At 41.9% G+C, this 19,017-nt stretch overlaps 1 protein-coding gene across 12 annotated transcripts in view; it reads right to left on the bottom strand.

Moving 5' to 3' along the window:
* MICAL2 (microtubule associated monooxygenase, calponin and LIM domain containing 2) overlaps window positions 1-19,017 on the bottom strand; it is a 209,631-nt gene that overhangs the window by 169,207 nt on the left and 21,407 nt on the right. Inside the window, exon 1 of one of the 12 annotated variants that reach the window (XM_040410403.1) lies at window positions 9,635-10,021. The exons of the other annotated variants lie outside the window; for them this stretch is intronic. The gene's annotated coding sequence lies outside the window, so the exon portion shown is untranslated. Of the gene's footprint in view, window positions 1-9,634; window positions 10,022-19,017 lie in introns of those variants that run through there. 12 annotated transcript variants of the gene reach the window in all.

Here is a 19,017-nt window from a genome sequence, read left to right as displayed (position 1 = left end):
ACAGTAAAGTCGCTGAGTCAGAAAACACAGGGAGGAAACCAAATTAGGATAAAAATCTTGGTTACCCCACAGAGAAAAAGTATTAGACTTCCCAGGAAGGAGAGAAGTTATTTGGTCTGACTGCAGATTATTACATCCTCCCGAATACTAACAGCCAAAGCTAGACAGACGCACTACCGGGAGCTTAACTGCTGGAAGGACAACAAAGTCTGCTCCACCAGCGCTCAGACACTTACAGCTCAGGCTCCTTGAGACTTTTTAAGAAAACAAGAAGAAGAACACTTCTTACTACGATGAGACAGGAAAAGAAATTCCCAGTAAATGCAGACATTCAGACATTTCTCTGTTACGTCTCATTCTGGGAAAGCTGGATGACCAATATGGCCACAGGAGGGCTTCACACATCTTTCCCAGACTCCTATGCAGGGACATAGAGAGGTGATGTCAGGAGTCCAGGAAAGCTGGGTGGCATCCCTCCATGGCGGTATACAGAGCACCTCTAGCACCTGCTTTGTTCTAGTGTCCGTTACAGCCGCCGCTCAGATGTGGGGAGAGGTCACTGGTTTTGCAAGAACATCTGGTAAAGTTGAAAAAGACCAAAAATAAGAAAATTATAAAACAGAGTGAACCTCCGCAGAACGCCTCCCCGAGTAGGCATCCAAACCGCAATCAGACCTTCCTTGCGAAAACAGAACATGGCAACCGCGGCGGACTTCTGTTCTCTCCCTCCGCTCCCCAGACAAAAACAGGAGATTTATTCCCGACAACAACTTCCCTTTAATGTAACTTCAGAAACGTCTGCAGACCTGACAGAAAACTGCTGCTAATCCATCTATGGCTGCATGCACACGACCGTGGTGGGTTTTGTGGTCTGCAAATGATGGATCCGCAAAACATGGATGGCGTCCGTGTGCGTTCCGCAATTTGCGGAACGGCATGGACAGCCTTTAATATAACGGCCTATTCTTGTCCGCATCTTTTGCGGCCCTATTGAAGTGAATGGGTCCGCATCCAATCCGCCAAAACTGCAGCTCGGATGCGGACCAAAACAACGACCGCGTGCATGAGGCCTATTTCGTATCTATCTATGTTTCTATCTCATTTCTATCTATCACATATCGATTATCTATCACATATCTATCATCCCATATCGATTATCTATCTCATATCTCTTATCTATCTCTTATCTATCACATATCTATCACATATCTATCACATATCTATCACATATCTATCACATATCTATCATCTCATATCTATCATCTCATATCTATCATCTCATATCTATCATCTCATATCTATCATCTCATATCTATCATCTATCTCATATCTATCATCTCATATCTATCATCTCATATCTATCATCTCATATCTCTTATCTATCTATTATCTATCTCATATCTATTATCTATCTATCTATTAATCTCATATCTATCTATCTCATATCTATCATCTCATATCTATCATCTCATATCTATCATCTCATATCTATCATCTCATATCTATCATCTCATATCTATCATCTCATATCTATCATCTCATATCTATCATCTCATATCTATCATCTCATATCTCTTATCTATCTATTATCTATCTCATATCTATTATCTATCTCATATCTATTATCTATCTATCTATTAATCTCATATCTACCTATCTCATATCTATCTATTATCTATCTCATATCTATCATCTCATATCTATCATCTCATATCTCTTATCTATCTATTAATCTCATATCTACCTATCTCATATCTATCATCTCATATCTATCATCTCATATCTATCATCTCATATCTATCATCTCATATCTCTTATCTATGTGGCTGTGATTTGCCTGTGACACTCTTAGTAACACGTCCACCACTAAGCACACACTATACATGAAGGCGTCTCCTCCGCCCTGTGCACACAAGTATAGCCCCGGCTGATCGGCGGCGGAGGCTACACGCCGAGCGTTCTTGTAATATCCCGCGCTGTTATTCCAGGGCTTTATAAATAAGCTCACAACCTGCAGAGAACATTGTGTCCTCAAGGTAGAGAGAAGGTCCAGATGCTCGGCGCTGCCTGATGTTGTGGGATGTGCAGACACAGGAGGAGGACACTTGTTTTCCACCTCGGTGGCCTCAGGCGGGCGGACCCAGCAGAGGTCGTGTCCTCATAGAACTGTATTATATCAGTGATACCTGCAGCAGTATACAGATACGGGGTCATACCGAGCAACTGAGATACATCTATAGGTCACTGTTTACCAGTTATTGAGTATTTCTACCTAAAATCCTGTCATCCAGCTTTCCCAGGCTCCTGTTTTGTGCAACATCCACCCCATTTCCATGACACTTGGGCCAATTCTTCTCTCCTCTGGGTCCTCTCCCTCCAAGGGCCCGATAGTTGAAGTATATGCTTTCGATATTGCATGCATGCCCTCCATACATGACAACTTCTGTGATATTCCGAGGTTGTCAGAAATGACACGTACAAAAAAGCTGAAGAATGATACATTGTAACGGCTGATACATAGGAGGTAGATGAAGAAAATGTTGAGATCATCCATCAGGCACACTGGTATCATGTCATGACAACTTCCAGGAGCCCGGGAGACATGGAAGGTGTCGGATTGTGCTGAATGTGTGCGTTTAGGGCTGATACTCTCCAGACTCTCTCTGGATAAGACCTGGCGAGGTCTGTACCGTCTCCGAAAATATGACTTTATCATCCGCTCCAGCAGATTCTGTATTACATACAAGACATGGATTCATTACCACTTACCAGGCTTACATATAACACCCATTTTCTGTAATCATTCGAATGACTAATGGGTTAAAGATCTGTACAATGGACCCAATAGACTGTAACCACAGATGTAGCATGGCTCATCCATTACACAACATTTAAAGGGGTTCTCCAGTTTTATAGAAATTAATCTTAATTATAGCACAAATGAAAAGTTCTACAACTTTCTAATAGATTTTGTGTTTCAACTTCTCATAATTTCCAAGATCTCTGCTTGCTGTCGGTAAATGACAACACCCTTGGTTCCTGTACACAGTGAGCATGCTCTGACCTCAGAAGTGGGTACAACTGTTCAGCTCTGTGAGCCTGGACTGCTGACTGATACAGTGTAGCAAAATACCAGAGAGGTTTGTGCTGCTGCTGATTCGCTCACAGAGCAGAGCTGCAGTGAAGACTGACACCAGGTCGGACAGTGGAAAACAGTTGTATATTTAAGAACTGTCAAGGATAAGTCACTCAGGGTGTGTGGACAGAGGTGTTTGGACCCTATGGACACAGTACTAATTGCCTTTATTTGTTATCACTCAGGGTCTGTTACCACGTAGGGGACTCAGGAGTGACAACTGGGGTCATATTTTCAATTTAGGGTAAAATGTTCTTTAAGGGCTCATTCACACGGCCGTTTCCCCTCCGTTGCAGAATTGCGGCCTGCATACAGCGGGTCCGCAATACACGGAGCACCGGCCGTGTTCATTCCGCATCACAGATGCAGACCCATTCACTTCAATGGGTTCACAAATCCAGAGATGCGGTGCAGAACAGAAGCACCACGGAGTGCTTCCGTGGGTTCCATTCCGTACCTCCGCACCGCAATAAGATAGAGCAAATTCTATCTTTTTGCGGAACGGACGGATCGCGGACCCCATTCAAGTGAATGGGGTTGCGATCCGTATGCGTCAGCCACGTGGCCGCTGCCCGTGCATTGCGGACCACAATTTGCGGTCCACAGCACAGGCACGGAGAAGTCCTAAGAGTCAGGGAGATGCGTCATCAGTTCCATCGGCAAAACAAGGTGAACACAGTTCAGACTTCACTCGCGCTGACCCTGGATCCTTGATCTGTCTGCTAAGAATTGGCAGGAAGCATTATTACATTATAATCTACAGGAATCGTGCAGGTCGGGAGAATAATCTTATTTTCAGACTGTGCCTCAGGATTTCTTACATTTTGATTACAGGGAATCTGTCTGCTCAGATAAATTCCTGGGTAATTGGCTTAATGCTAAGAGAATATAATGTATCACAGACAAAGCTAAGAAATTACAATGTATCACAGACAAAGCTATGAGAATACAATGTATCACAGAAAATCTAGGAAAATACAATGTATCACAGACAAAGCTGCGAGAATACAATGTATCACAGAGAAATCTACGGAAATACAATGTATCACAGACAAAGCTATGAGAATACAATATATAACAAAGCTATGAGAATACAATGTATCACAGACAAAGCTATGAGAATACAATGTATCACAGACAAATCTAGGAAAATACAATGTATCACAGAGAAACCTACGAAAATACAATGTATCACAGAGAAATATAGGAAAATACAATGTATCACAGACAAAGCTATGAGAATACAATTTATCACAGAAAATCTAGGAAAATACAATGTATCACAGAAAAAGCTGCGAGAATACAATGTATCACAGAGAAATCTACGGAAATACAATGTATCACAGACAAAGCTATGAGAATACAATATATAACAAAGCTATGAGAATACAATGTATCACAGAGAAACCTACGAAAATACAATGCATCACAGACAATGGTAGGAAAATACAGTGTATCACAGACAAGCTATGAAAATAAAATGTATCACAGAAAAAGTTAGCAAAATACAATGTATCACAGACAAGGCTCCAAGAATAAAATGTATCACAGATAAAACAAACACCCGCTCACTGCGAACTATCACCAGGTTTTAAAAGGGTCTCTACTTAGGTTGACCCTTGTCCTCCAGCTACTTCTCCCAGTTAAGCACTGATTGTGGTCGGTCTCACAAACTGTACCCATGTAATAGTGCAGTGCCTATATAATATTGTCATAGTATGTACAGATAACAGTATCATGATCTTTAACTGGGAGGGAAGGGATGCAAATGAGCTCTTAACAAGCTCCGCCTCTGATGCCACCAGATGTAAGGCAGCCGTCCTATAAGTCAGTGTTCAGCTCTTAAAATAAGCCTTGAGACTTGACCTGGGTATTAAATAAGCCAGCACCTCATCTGCAGACGGCTGTTTCGGGGTGATTGCCCCTCATCAGTGCAGAGCAGAGAGAACTGGCTTAACTGGGTAGGAGGCCTGTGTCCAGGTAAGGGGGGAACTAACTCTCCTTAGGGAGAAAGCACCTGATTTTAAGAGCTGAACACTGACTTATAGGACGGCCGCCTTACATCTGGTGGCATTAGAGGAGGAGCTTGTTAAGAGCTCATTTGCATCCCTTCCCTCCCAGAATTCCAGAGGAGCATGTATATATATATATAAGTCTCCTCACACTGATTAAGGTGCGCTCTCCCTAAGGAGAGTTAGTTCCCCCCTGACCCATGATCTTTAACTCACACGGTAATATAGTGCACATGTAAAAGTGACATACAGTGACCACATAATAATGGCATACAGTACACATATAATAGTGCTGAACAGTGCCTAAATAACAGTACTACATAGTGCCTGAATAATAGGGCCACAGAGTGAACACAAAATAGTAATATGATGTTTAAAATATAATAGTGTCCTACAGTCCATATATAATAGTACTGTATTATACAGTACCTATATAATAGTGCCATAGAGTGAACATATAGCAGTGCCATAAAATACCCATGTTATAGAGCTATACAATGCCTATGTAATAGTACTATACAGTGCCTATGTAATAGTACTATACAATACCTATAAAAGAGTACCATACAGTGCCTATGTAATAGTACTATACAGTGCCTATGTAATAGTACTATACAATACCTATAAAAGAGTACTATACAGTGCCTATGTACTAGTACTATACAGTGCCTATGTAACAGTACTATACAGTGCCTATGTAATAGTACTATACAGTGCCTATGTAATAGTACTATACAGTGCCTATGTAATAGTACTATACAATACCTATAAAAGAGTACCATACAGTGCCTATGTAATAGTACTATACAGTGCCTATGTAATAGTACTATACAGTGCCTATGTACTAGTACTATACAGTGCCTATGTAATAGTACTATACAATACCTATAAAAGAGTACTATACAGTGCCTATGTACTAGTACTATACAATACCTATAAAAGAGTACTATACAGTGCCTATGTAATAGTACTATACAGTGCCTATGTAATAGTACTATACAATACCTATAAAAGAGTACTATACAATACCTATAAAAGAGTACTATACAGTGCCTATGTAATAGTACTATACAGTGCCTATGTAATAGTACTATACAGTGCCTATGTAATAGTTCTATACAATACCTATATAATAGTACTATACAGTGCCTATGTAATAGTACTATACAGTGCCTATATAATAGTACTATACAGTGCCTATGTAATAGTTCTATACAATACCTATATAATAGTACTATACAGTGCCTATGTAATAGTACTATACAGTGCCTATGTAATAGTACTATACAATACCTATAAAAGAGTACTATACAATACCTATAAAAGAGTACTATACAATACCTATAATTAGTGTACTATACAATACCTATAAAAGAGTACTATACAGTGCCTATGTACTAGTACTATACAGTGCCTATGTACTAGTACTATACAGTGCCTATGTACTAGTACTATACAGTGCCTATGTACTAGTACTATACAGTGCCTATGTACTAGTACTATACAGTGCCTATGTAATAGTACTATACAGTGCCTATGTAATAGTACTATACAGTGCCTATGTACTAGTACTATACAGTGCCTATGTAATAGTACTATACAGTGCCTATGTACTAGTACTATACAGTGCCTATGTAATAGTACTATACAGTGCCTATGTACTAGTACTATACAGTGCCTATGTAATAGTACTATACAGTGCCTATGTAATAGTACTATACAGTGCCTATGTACTAGTACTATACAGTGCCTATGTACTAGTACTATACAGTGCCTATGTACTAGTACTATACAGTGCCTATGTACTAGTACTATACAGTGCCTATGTAATAGTACTATACAGTGCCTATGTAATAGTACTATACAGTGCCTATGTAATAGTACTATACAGTGCCTATGTAATAGTACTATACAGTGCCTATGTAATAGTACTATACAGTGCCTATGTACTAGTACTATACAGTGCCTATGTAATAGTACTATACAGTGCCTATGTACTAGTACTATACAGTGCCTATGTAATAGTACTATACAGTGCCTATGTAATAGTACTATACAGTGCCTATGTAATAGTACTATACAATACCTATATAATAGTACTATACAGTGCCTATGTAATAGTACTATACAATACCTATAAAAGAGTACTATACAATACCTATAATTAGTGTATTATACAATACCTATAAAAGAGTACTATACAATACCTATAATTAGTGTACTATACAATACCTATAAAAGAGTACTATACAGTGCCTATGTACTAGTACTATACAGTGCCTATGTACTAGTACTATACAGTGCCTATGTACTAGTACTATACAGTGCCTATGTACTAGTACTATACAGTGCCTATGTACTAGTACTATACAGTGCCTATGTACTAGTACTATACAGTGCCTATGTAATAGTACTATACAGTGCCTATGTAATAGTACTATACAGTGCCTATGTACTAGTACTATACAGTGCCTATGTAATAGTACTATACAGTGCCTATGTACTAGTACTATACAGTGCCTATGTAATAGTACTATACAGTGCCTATGTACTAGTACTATACAGTGCCTATGTAATAGTACTATACAGTGCCTATGTAATAGTACTATACAGTGCCTATGTACTAGTACTATACAGTGCCTATGTACTAGTACTATACAGTGCCTATGTACTAGTACTATACAGTGCCTATGTAATAGTACTATACAGTGCCTATGTAATAGTACTATACAGTGCCTATGTAATAGTACTATACAGTGCCTATGTAATAGTACCATACAGTGCCTATGTAATAGTACTATACAGTGCCTATGTACTAGTACTATACAGTGCCTATGTAATAGTACTATACAGTGCCTATGTACTAGTACTATACAGTGCCTATGTAATAGTATTATACAGTGCCTATGTACTAGTACTATACAGTGCCTATGTAATAGTACTATACAGTGCCTATGTACTAGTACTATACAGTGCCTATGTACTAGTACTATACAGTGCCTATGTACTAGTACTATACAGTGCCTATGTACTAGTACTATACAGTGCCTATGTACTAGTACTATACAGTGCCTATGTAATAGTACTATACAGTGCCTATGTACTAGTACTATACAGTGCCTATGTAATAGTACTATACAGTGCCTATGTAATAGTACTATACAGTGCCTATGTAATAGTACTATACAATACCTAGAAAAGAGTACTATACAATACCTAGAAAAGAGTACTATACAGTGCCTATGTAATAGTACTATACAGTGCCTATGTAATAGTACTATACAGTGCCTATGTAATAGTACTATACAGTGCCTATGTACTAGTACTATACAGTGCCTATGTACTAGTACTATACAGTGCCTATGTAATAGTACTATACAGTGCCTATGTAATAGTACTATACAGTGCCTATGTACTAGTACTATACAGTGCCTATAAAAGAGTACTATACAGTGCCTATGTAATAGTACTATACAGTGCCTATGTAATAGTACTATACAGTGCCTATGTAATAGTACTATACAGTGCCTATGTACTAGTACTATACAGTGCCTATGTACTAGTACTATACAGTGCCTATGTAAGAGTACTATACAGTGCCTATGTACTAGTACTATACAGTGCCTATGTAATAGTACTATACAGTGCCTATGTACTAGTACTATACAGTGCCTATGTACTAGTACTATACAGTGCCTATGTACTAGTACTATACAGTGCCTATGTAATAGTACTATACAGTGCCTATGTAATAGTACTATACAGTGCCTATGTACTAGTACTATACAGTGCCTATAAAAGAGTACTATACAGTGCCTATGTAATAGTACTATACAGTGCCTATGTAATAGTACTATACAGTGCCTATGTACTAGTACTATACAGTGCCTATGTAATAGTACTATACAGTGCCTATGTACTAGTACTATACAGTGCCTATGTAATAGTACTATACAGTGCCTATGTAATAGTACTATACAATACCTAGAAAAGAGTACTATACAATACCTAGAAAAGAGTACTATACAGTGCCTATGTAATAGTACTATACAGTGCCTATGTAATAGTACTATACAGTGCCTATGTAATAGTACTATACAGTGCCTATGTAATAGTACTATACAGTGCCTATGTAATAGTACTATACAGTGCCTATGTAATAGTACTATACAGTGCCTATGTAATAGTACTATACAGTGCCTATATGATATAAAACATCCTATGTGCACATCCTAAGACCCACCAGCTCCTGTACATCAATACCACCAATTTAACCCCAAGACCCCGTAGTGAGGGTTACCCTTGTGACCTTACTTCACCCCAGTCCCCTCAAGGCATAGTAAATGCTGCAAGTCAAGCATTATATCGATCAGATCCACTTTCCATCCTCCATAGGGGACCATGGAGAAAAAACGGAAGTATTCACTGCAATAAAGTCTAAAACTACAGAAATAATCAACATAAAAATCTATGATCAAATACTCACGCTACTGCATGTGCCCAGGGTCAGGTCCTCACACAGGGGCCACAGTGCTGGTTCCCAAGTGAAGCAAATCAGAGACTCATTGCAACATTCTATCCTCTCCAGGCTGAGATTCAGTCCCTACATCTTACTGCGCACTATAGTAAAGTGTCGAGGGTTGGAGCATGCTCCCAGCTAATTGAGACAATGTATCAAGTTCTGTCTTGTGGCGAACGGAAAACAATGTATTAAGATTGGTGAAAAAGTTACTGTGTAACCCAGATGATGTAACTATCTTTAGTTCAATGTCAGGAGATGATGGCTCTTGGGAAAGAGGCCGAGGATGGCCAAGTATGGCCCTGTGCTGCCCTGGCACCCTGGGAAGTGCCCGCGCTCTGCACTTGGAAGCCTCCACTTATCAGGCAGTTTTGCTGGAGGAATGCGAGACATTTCAAGCATGAAACGTCTCTGACAAGTGCAGCTCTGCCCGGCCAGACTGACCCTCCAATACCAGCCACTCCTAAAAGTAGAACAGAACAGCATATAAATTATAAATGGCTGTACAGAGAGAATCTGCACGGACATCTTATACCTGGGAGTCTTCTGCTCCACTATTTCTGGGTTACCTTAGAGCTCACAGGGGTTGTCATCCAGCTTTCCAAAGATCCTAAGTGGCTTTTATACCTGCATTGTTAGGAAAAGTCCCAATAACCCCTCTAAATAAATGTCAGTCATTACTGTATTCTGGCATTCTATTCATGAAGTAGGAAGCTCAGGATGAGCACTCGTCACTAAAGTGCTGCAGTGTATAATGGTCAAGATGATTTTTCTTCTTTTTATAAAACTTGGCTGCGGTGTATGGGACGGGGGATACATGTTACTCCAAATTCCGATCATTAGCCTGATTAATATGAGGGTCACTTTGGTACTTTCTGTGCTGACATGGGTGGTGGGGGCAAGAATCACAAATGGACTCCTACAGTTTAGGACACTATTCCCACTGAATGATGGGGGAAGGGCTCTGACAACCCTACACATTATTCATGAAAATAACCGTGGTTATTAGAGCTCTGGGGCCCTAAGGCCAAGTCTGTTATTGGGCCCCTAACTAGGACACATCACCGGTCTCCTCACATGGGAGAGGGGATTCTTTCAGGCCCTTTCAGTCTTCAGGGCAATGGCGGTGACGTCATTGCGGACCTCATGATTAACATGAAACACATCTGCACAGGTAACATAAGGATAAAATAAAGAATGATATATTTTGGGTGGAGTTACCCTAAAACACATATTTAAAACATGAATAAAGGTCCCGGCTGACGACCAAGTTCTCTTCTGTCAGCAGTAAAGGGACGACCATAAAAATCCAATCCACGTCCGACCTTCATAGTCTCATCCCCACAAGAAGTTACTACAAATCACAAGTAACAGACACAAAACAGGAAAATAACAAAACTCTGCAATCTACATGTTGTGCCGCCAAACCAGGGATGAGGGGAGAATAAGCCCATCACAGGACTGACACATATCATCACCGTACACGAGCCCAGAGGCGTCAGACATTATCACAAGATTCCTGAAGAGAACGCAAGAGACAAGACAAGAAACTGCACAAGACTACAGAGTAATAACGACATTAATTATACAGCTATAGTAGTTATATTCTTATACATAGGAGGCAGTATTATAGTAGTTATATTCTTATACATAGGAGCAGTATTATAGTAGTTATATTCTTATACATAGGAGCAGTATTATAGTAGTTATATTCTTGTACATAGGAGCAGTATTATAGCAGTTATATTGTTGTACATAGGAGCAGTATTATAGTAGTTATATTCTTGTACATAGGAGCAGTATTATAGTAGTTATATTCCTGTACATAGGAGAAGTATTATAGTAGTTATATTCCTGTACATAGGAGCAGTATTATAGTAGTTATATTCTTGTACATAGGAGGCAGTATTATAGTAGTTATATTCCTGTACATAGGAGGCAGTATTATTGTAGTTATATTCTTGTACATAGGAGGCAGTATTATTGTAGTTATATTCTTGTACATAGGAGGCAGTATTATAGTAGTTATATTCTTGTACATAGGAGGCAGTATTATAGTAGTTATATTCTTGTACATAGGAGGCAGTATTATAGTAGTTATATTCTTGTACATAGGAGGCAGTATTATAGTAGTTATATCCCTGTACATAGGAGCAGTATTATAGTAGTTATATTCTTGTACATAGGAGGCAGTATTATTGTAGTTATATTCTTGTACATAGGAGGCAGTATTATAGTAGTTATATTCTTGTACATAGGAGGCAGTATTATAGTAGTTATATTCTTGTACATAGGAGCAGTATTATAGTAGTTATATTCCTGTACATAGGAGAAGTATTATAGTAGTTATATTCTTGTACATAGGAGCAGTATTATAGTAGTTATATTCCTGTACATAGGAGGCAGTATTATAGTAGTTATATTCCTGTACATAGGAGCAGTATTATAGTAGTTATATTCTTGTACATAGGAGGCAGTATTATAGTAGTTATAGTCTTGTACATAGGAGGCAGTATTATAGTAGTTATATTCTTGTACATAGGAGCAGTATTATAGTAGTTATATTCCTGTACATAGGGGGCAGTATTATAGTAGTTATATTCTTGTACATAGGAGCAGTATTATAGTAGTTATATTCCTGTACATAGGGGCAGTATTATAGTAGTTATATTCTTGGGTTGGATCTATGTAGACATTTCCCATAATAATTACCAGTTTCCATAGAGATTAGTAATGATTTACAGTGATTTATAGGGGAAGTATCAGAGAAATGCAGTCTTATCTCCTGGGATCGATACACACCTTCTTTTGCCTCATTTTCTATGAATTGTGCACTTTACTTTCAGTACTTTGACCCAACACGGGGGATGAGGAGACTCTTCATGGGATTCCGCTGCAGAAACTGCATATTTGTACGAGTTGGCAAATGCTTCCACTTCCACTGTTCTATGTGGCAGAAAATAATTAAAGACACATTTGTCTGTAATCTGCTTCATATAATTATCGTTCCTCTTCTCTGTGATTTATTGGGCTATTAGTGGAGACATGGGCTGCTCCAAAGGTCAACCTGCTGTAGGTAATTCCGAGGAGCGAGTTGTGCCAGATCTCCCGATGTAGAGCAGCACTGAGTACATCTGCTGAAAGCTTCTGGTATAATACAATGCATACAGATTCTTGTGTCATGCTCCACCCCCTTAGCCCATGCCCTAGTCATAACACAGGGTATATACTGTGATTGGAGTGCTCCTTTAAGTCAAGTCTTCTGAGAAAGCGAAGGAAAAAGATGGAAGTTTTTGGGTGTTTTCAATGTCAATGGGGACACTGAGAAGCCGTACTTCCCAACAATTAGAAAGTAAAAATCGGATCTTTAAGCCACACCCCTTTTGACAACCTGGACGTGCCCCCAAATTCTCTGGAATGCCCACAAAGCACCCACTTTGGGGCAGGGCATCCACAAACCCTGCTTCTTTCTTGGTTTTGATTGCCCCAGCAAAATCAGACCTGTTAGGCCTCTTTCACACGGGCGTCCCGGATTAGATCCGGATGTGTCGCGTGTGCATTGCGGGAAACCCGCACGAGTGCGCACGCAATTTCAGTCAGTTTTGACTGCGATTGCGTTGTTCAGTTTTTATTGAGCGGATGCAATGCGTTTTGCATGCACGTGATAATAAACTGAATGTGGTACCCAGACCCGAAGCCGGACTTCCTCACTGAAGGCGTTCTGTAGATATTATTAAATAATAGCATTCCTAATACAGAATGCCAAGTATAATGTGTCGATTGATGACTTAAAAAATAAAAAAAATTAACTCACTTTATCCACTTGATCGCTCAGCCGCCATGTCTTCTTTCAGGACCTTACCACCCTACAAACCAAACAGATGCTTCGGGCCCCGTAGAGATCAGGGGTGGACATACTGCCTCTGCAGCCAGTTGCACAGGGCCCTTCCCTGCTGTAGAGCAGTAGTAGAAGTGAAATGAGAATGGGGCTTAGCGGGCTGATGGGTGCGGAGGTTAGCAATGTGACAGGGTGGACATGAGCGGTGGGAAGGGGGTGAAGCCTCGCAGTACAGCAGGGCCCCCCGGCCAGAACTTTGTTTGGAGCCCATGAAATGTTGAATCCCCCTTGGTCCTGTGAAGGTTCAGTTTATGTGCTTATTTTGCGCCAATGTTGCAGTCAGACAATGCGCTCCTGCAGATCGCCGCTGTCTCTACGTATACACTCATCAGACACAATGGAGGGTTTTCTGCACGGCTGGGTCTGTAAGGAATACATGTGCGGATTACACCGGGGACACGGCGGTCACACGACAGCGCAGGATTTATCCTCTCTCCCAATATCACAGCATTCAGCGCCGGAGAATGAGTCCATTGTTTGTCGACAGAAATCCTATTGTGCCAAGGTCTCTACAAACACAACTCTGCACAATCTGTAATCCTCCCGCAAAAACACTGTGAAAACAGATACGCCGAGGCCGCTGTGGACTACAACTCCCAGCAAATCAATGAACACGAGTGAGAGCTGCCATGACACTTATCATACACCTTTATCACCACCCAATGGACAGACTACAGAGATAAATGACAATATCTGGCTGGGGAATAAATCAGGGAATTGCTGAGAATATTCCCTAATATGTGATCAGAATCCTTCCTGCAGCCGGAGCCACAATGGACGCCTGGAGGCGAAGGGAAGCATCGGATTAGTCTCACGCAGATATAGAGATTGCTCCAGGGTCGGTCCCTGCCCCGGGGGAACGTTAGCTCTTCTGCTCCGGGATCAGTCCGCCTCATTTTCTGTAAAAATCGTTAGGTTTTATATTTTAACTCTTTACAAACCTATCAACTTATCTACAGATGCATTATAGGAAGACTGAGTGCACCCAAAATAAGCAGCTCGGCATTCCTGGATCAGACACTGGGTGCTAAGGAGAGTCATTACGGGCACTACTATGGGTCAGGCACTATGGGCACTACTATGGGTCAGGCACTATGGGCACTACTATGGGTCAGGCACTATGGGCACTACTATGGGTCAGGCACTATGGGCACTACTATGGGTCAGGCACTACGGGCACTACTATGGGTCAGGCACTATGGGCACTACTATGGGTCAGGCACTACGGGCACTACTATGGGTCAGGCACTACGGGCACTACTATGGGTCAGGCACTACGGGCACTACTATGGGTCAGGCACTACTATGGGTCAGGCACTATGGGCACTACTATGGGTCAGGCACTACGGGCACTACTATGGGTCAGGCACTACGGGCACTACTATGGGTCAGGCACTACGGGCACTACTATGGGTCAGGCACTACTATGGGTCAGGCACTATGGGCACTACTATGGGTCAGGCACTACGGGCACTACTATGGGTCAGGCACTACGGGCACTACTATGGGTCAGGCACTACGGGCACTACTATGGGTCAGGCACTATGGGCACTACTATGGGTCAGGCACTATGGGCACTACTATGGGTCAGGCACTATGGGCACTACTATGGGTCAGGCACTACGGGCACTACTATGGGTCAGGCACTACGGGCACTACTATGGGTCAGGCACTATGGGCACTACTATGGGTCAGGCACTACTATGGGTCAGGCACTATGGGCACTACTATGGGTCAGGCACTACTATGGGTCAGGCACTACGGGCACTACTATGGGTCAGGCACTATGGGCACTACTATGGGTCAGGCACTATGGGCACTACTATGGGTCAGGCACTACTATGGGTCAGGCACTACGGGCACTACTATGGGTCAGGCACTATGGGCACTACTATGGGTCAGGCACTATGGGCACTACTATGGGTCAGGCACTACGGGCACTACTATGGGTCAGGCACTACGGGCACTACTATGGGTCAGGCACTATGGGCACTACTATGGGTCAGGCACTATGGGCACTACTATGGGTCAGGCACTATGGGCACTACTATGGGTCAGGCACTACGGGCACTACTATGGGTCAGGCACTACGGGCACTACTATGGGTCAGGCACTACTATGGGTCAGGCACTATGGGCACTACTATGGGTCAGGCACTACGGGCACTACTATGGGTCAGGCACTACGGGCACTACTATGGGTCAGGCACTACGGGCACTACTATGGGTCAGGCACTACGGGCACTACTATGGGTCAGGCACTATGGGCACTACTATGGGTCAGGCACTACGGGCACTACTATGGGCCAGGCACTATGGGCACTACTATGGGTCAGGCACTACGGGCACTACTATGGGTCAGGCACTACGGGCACTACTATGGGTCAGGTGGCAGAGCTTATATCTGTACACCGTTGCCCCTGCCCCCGCATCCTAGGACGCAAAGCAAAATACAACATGCTGCGGTTTGCTCTCCGGTCTGGGAATGCAACTAAACTGAACGGAATGCATTTTGGAGAGCTCCGTTCAGTTTAGTTCAGTTTTGTCCCCATTGACAATGAATGGAGACAAAACTGAAGCATTTTTTTCCGGTATTGAGCCCCTATGGCGGATCTCAATACCGGAAGATAGAAACGCTAGTGTGAAAGTCGCCTTGCCCATCTCCATACTGGGGAGAGGACATCATTTTCTTTTCGACCTCAGTGAACTTAGTCTAGAATCACTTCTTGTTTTCTCATATATAATTAGACTCGGTTGGATCATCGAGCTTCCTGTTCCTACCGTGATGACACCAATAAATAATGATTAATACTCGCGCCACGGAATTCGTCGGTCAGGAAGCATGGCACGCACGGAATTCCACACGGAATCTACTGCAACATTGTTTAACAACATTAGAAAACAATGACTTTGGCTGCCACCACCTATAGCTGGCAATGCGGATGGGCAAAGGAAGGACAAAAGACACAACCCTATCTACAGGGACTCCACGTGTATCCAGTATATGATGTGTAAGGTGTCAGCACTTCCTATAATGGAGAGAATGTAAGAAAGGGACCATTTGCCGATACATTTCATAGACGCTCCCGTCTTCATTTTACTTGCATCTATATAGGAAACTAATCTGTGCTAAGTATTTCTGGCTCAATAGGAATCATTTCATAACTTGAGCTCCTGGGCCCGGATGCTAAATCTGTAATGAGGCCTCCACCCACCATATAAAACGTATAACACTCTCCTTATGTCATAGAAGGTACTCTAGATCCCCCGGGCACCATGTCCGCTGTCAAGGCTTCCTTTGACCCTACTGTAGCTATGCCCTCAGTAGTAATACTCTTGACACCTGCAGTAGTAATAATCTTGATACCTGGAGTAGTAATAATCTTGATACCTTGAGTACCAACAGTCTTGACGCCTGGAGTAGTAATAATCTTGATACCTGGATTAGTAATGAACTGGCAGCAAGGGTTCAGTTTGCCTGCAGCGCCACCGCAGGAGAAATAAAGCATTACAGATTACTCATTAAAATCAATGGGTAATAAACGGAGGTGCTGGGTCCTCCGAAGCAAGAGACGCTCCCCACTCTGGCTAATAGATGAAGGTCCTGAATGGGGGAACTTCTTTCTTAGATTCCTAACAGGGTATTGGACAAAAAGTTTTCTAAACTAGACACCGCCTATAAGAAAATCAATCTTAAAGGGCCGCCTTTAGGGGAACCCGGAGGGTGCAGGGGGCAGTTGGCGCATCACTGGCTTCTCGTTCTCGTGCATTGAAGATTTCATTAGTCTTTTATTTATGAGTCTGGAGTCAGACCCTGTCACAGAGATAGTCAGTCATTATGGAGTCCTCCCAGGTATTTCTTGCACATGTAACTTAAAATTCTTCCTTTTATAAGGCAGGAAGGTTAATTGTGCGCATTATAAAGCGTCTCGGATGCAGCAGCTGAGTAATCAGTAACGAGGCTTCTACATGAGCTTTTACTGTGTGAACCTTTCATCATCCTCCTAATTACACCAGGGAGGGATGGACGAATATAGGAGGATCCCGCTCACGCTGGGTGTGTGGATCCAGTGAAACTGACATAAATCCCTGAGATACTGAGGTCACAGCTGCTCTGCACTCCCGACACTTTCATGGAAACCTTTCCAGATGCTGCAGCCACTAGGTTGTCAGATGAGGCTATGACAGGAGGAGCCACAGATGCAGCCACATGATAACCACAGGGTTTATCTGATACAATGTATTCATCTGCTGTTCAGTTTCATGCACTGCAATAATCTGGGAAGGAAGAACAGATCAGCACTTTGCCCCTTCGCTTCCGCCATTGTTGGGGACCCCCACCACTAATATAAGTCAGAAGTTTGTAAAAATGATCCGCCCCATTTAAAGAGGTAGCATTCACATAAATGCCCCACGCCATGTGAGGGGTTGACGTCCCAGGACTCCGCATCGTCAGGGTGTTATGAAATGATCTGGCACACCTCGGGCACAGCGGAGGATGGCATTTTCTAGCAATATAAATTCCAGTAGCTTCTTCACATAATGAGCAGTTTTGCTGATTTATCTACATGTTATGAATCTGCTTGTAGGTTACAGCATTCTGAACGAACATGCCCAAGGTTGCAACAGTAATTTATATAACGTAATATAAATGCCAGGCGTTGTTCTGCTTGGCACAGACGCTATAGCCGAACAACAGAAAAATGCTAAACTGTAATTCATTGCAAAACACAAAGGGCAGAGCTGCACTTACTATTCTGCTGGTGCAGTCACTGTATACATACATTACTTATCCTCTACTGATCCTGAGTTACATCCTGTATTATACTCCAGAGCTGCACTCACTATTCTGCTGGTGCAGTCACTGTGTACATACATTACTTATCCTGTACTGATCCTGAGTTACATCCTGTATTATACTCCAGAGCTGCACTCACTATTCTGCTGGTGCAGTCACTGTATACATACATTACTTATCCTCTACTGATCCTGAGTTACATCCTGTATTATACTCCAGAGCTGCACTCACTATTCTGCTGGTGCAGTCACTGTGTACATACATTACTTATCCTGTACTGATCCTGAGTTACATCCTGTATTATACTCCAGAGCTGCACTCACTATTCTGCTGGTGCAGTCACTGTATACATACATTACTTATCCTCTACTGATCCTGAGTTACATCCTGTATTATACTCCAGAGCTGCACTCACTATTCTGCTGGTGCAGTCACTGTGTACATACATTACTTATCCAGTACTGATCCTGAGTTACATCCTGTATTATACTCCAGAGCTGCACTCACTATTCTGCTGGTGTAGTCACTGTGTACATACATTACTTATCCTGTACTGATCCTGAGTTACGTCCTGTATTATACTCCAGAGATGCACTCACTATTCTGCTGGTGCAGTCACTGTGTACATACATTACTTATCCTGTACTGATCCTGA

This window comes from Bufo bufo, chromosome 10 (genome assembly GCF_905171765.1).
Source record: "Bufo bufo chromosome 10, aBufBuf1.1, whole genome shotgun sequence".
Taxonomy (NCBI): domain Eukaryota; kingdom Metazoa; phylum Chordata; class Amphibia; order Anura; family Bufonidae; genus Bufo; species Bufo bufo.
Note: the sequence above shows the minus strand (reverse complement) of the source record. Positions and strands in the feature narration are given on the sequence as shown.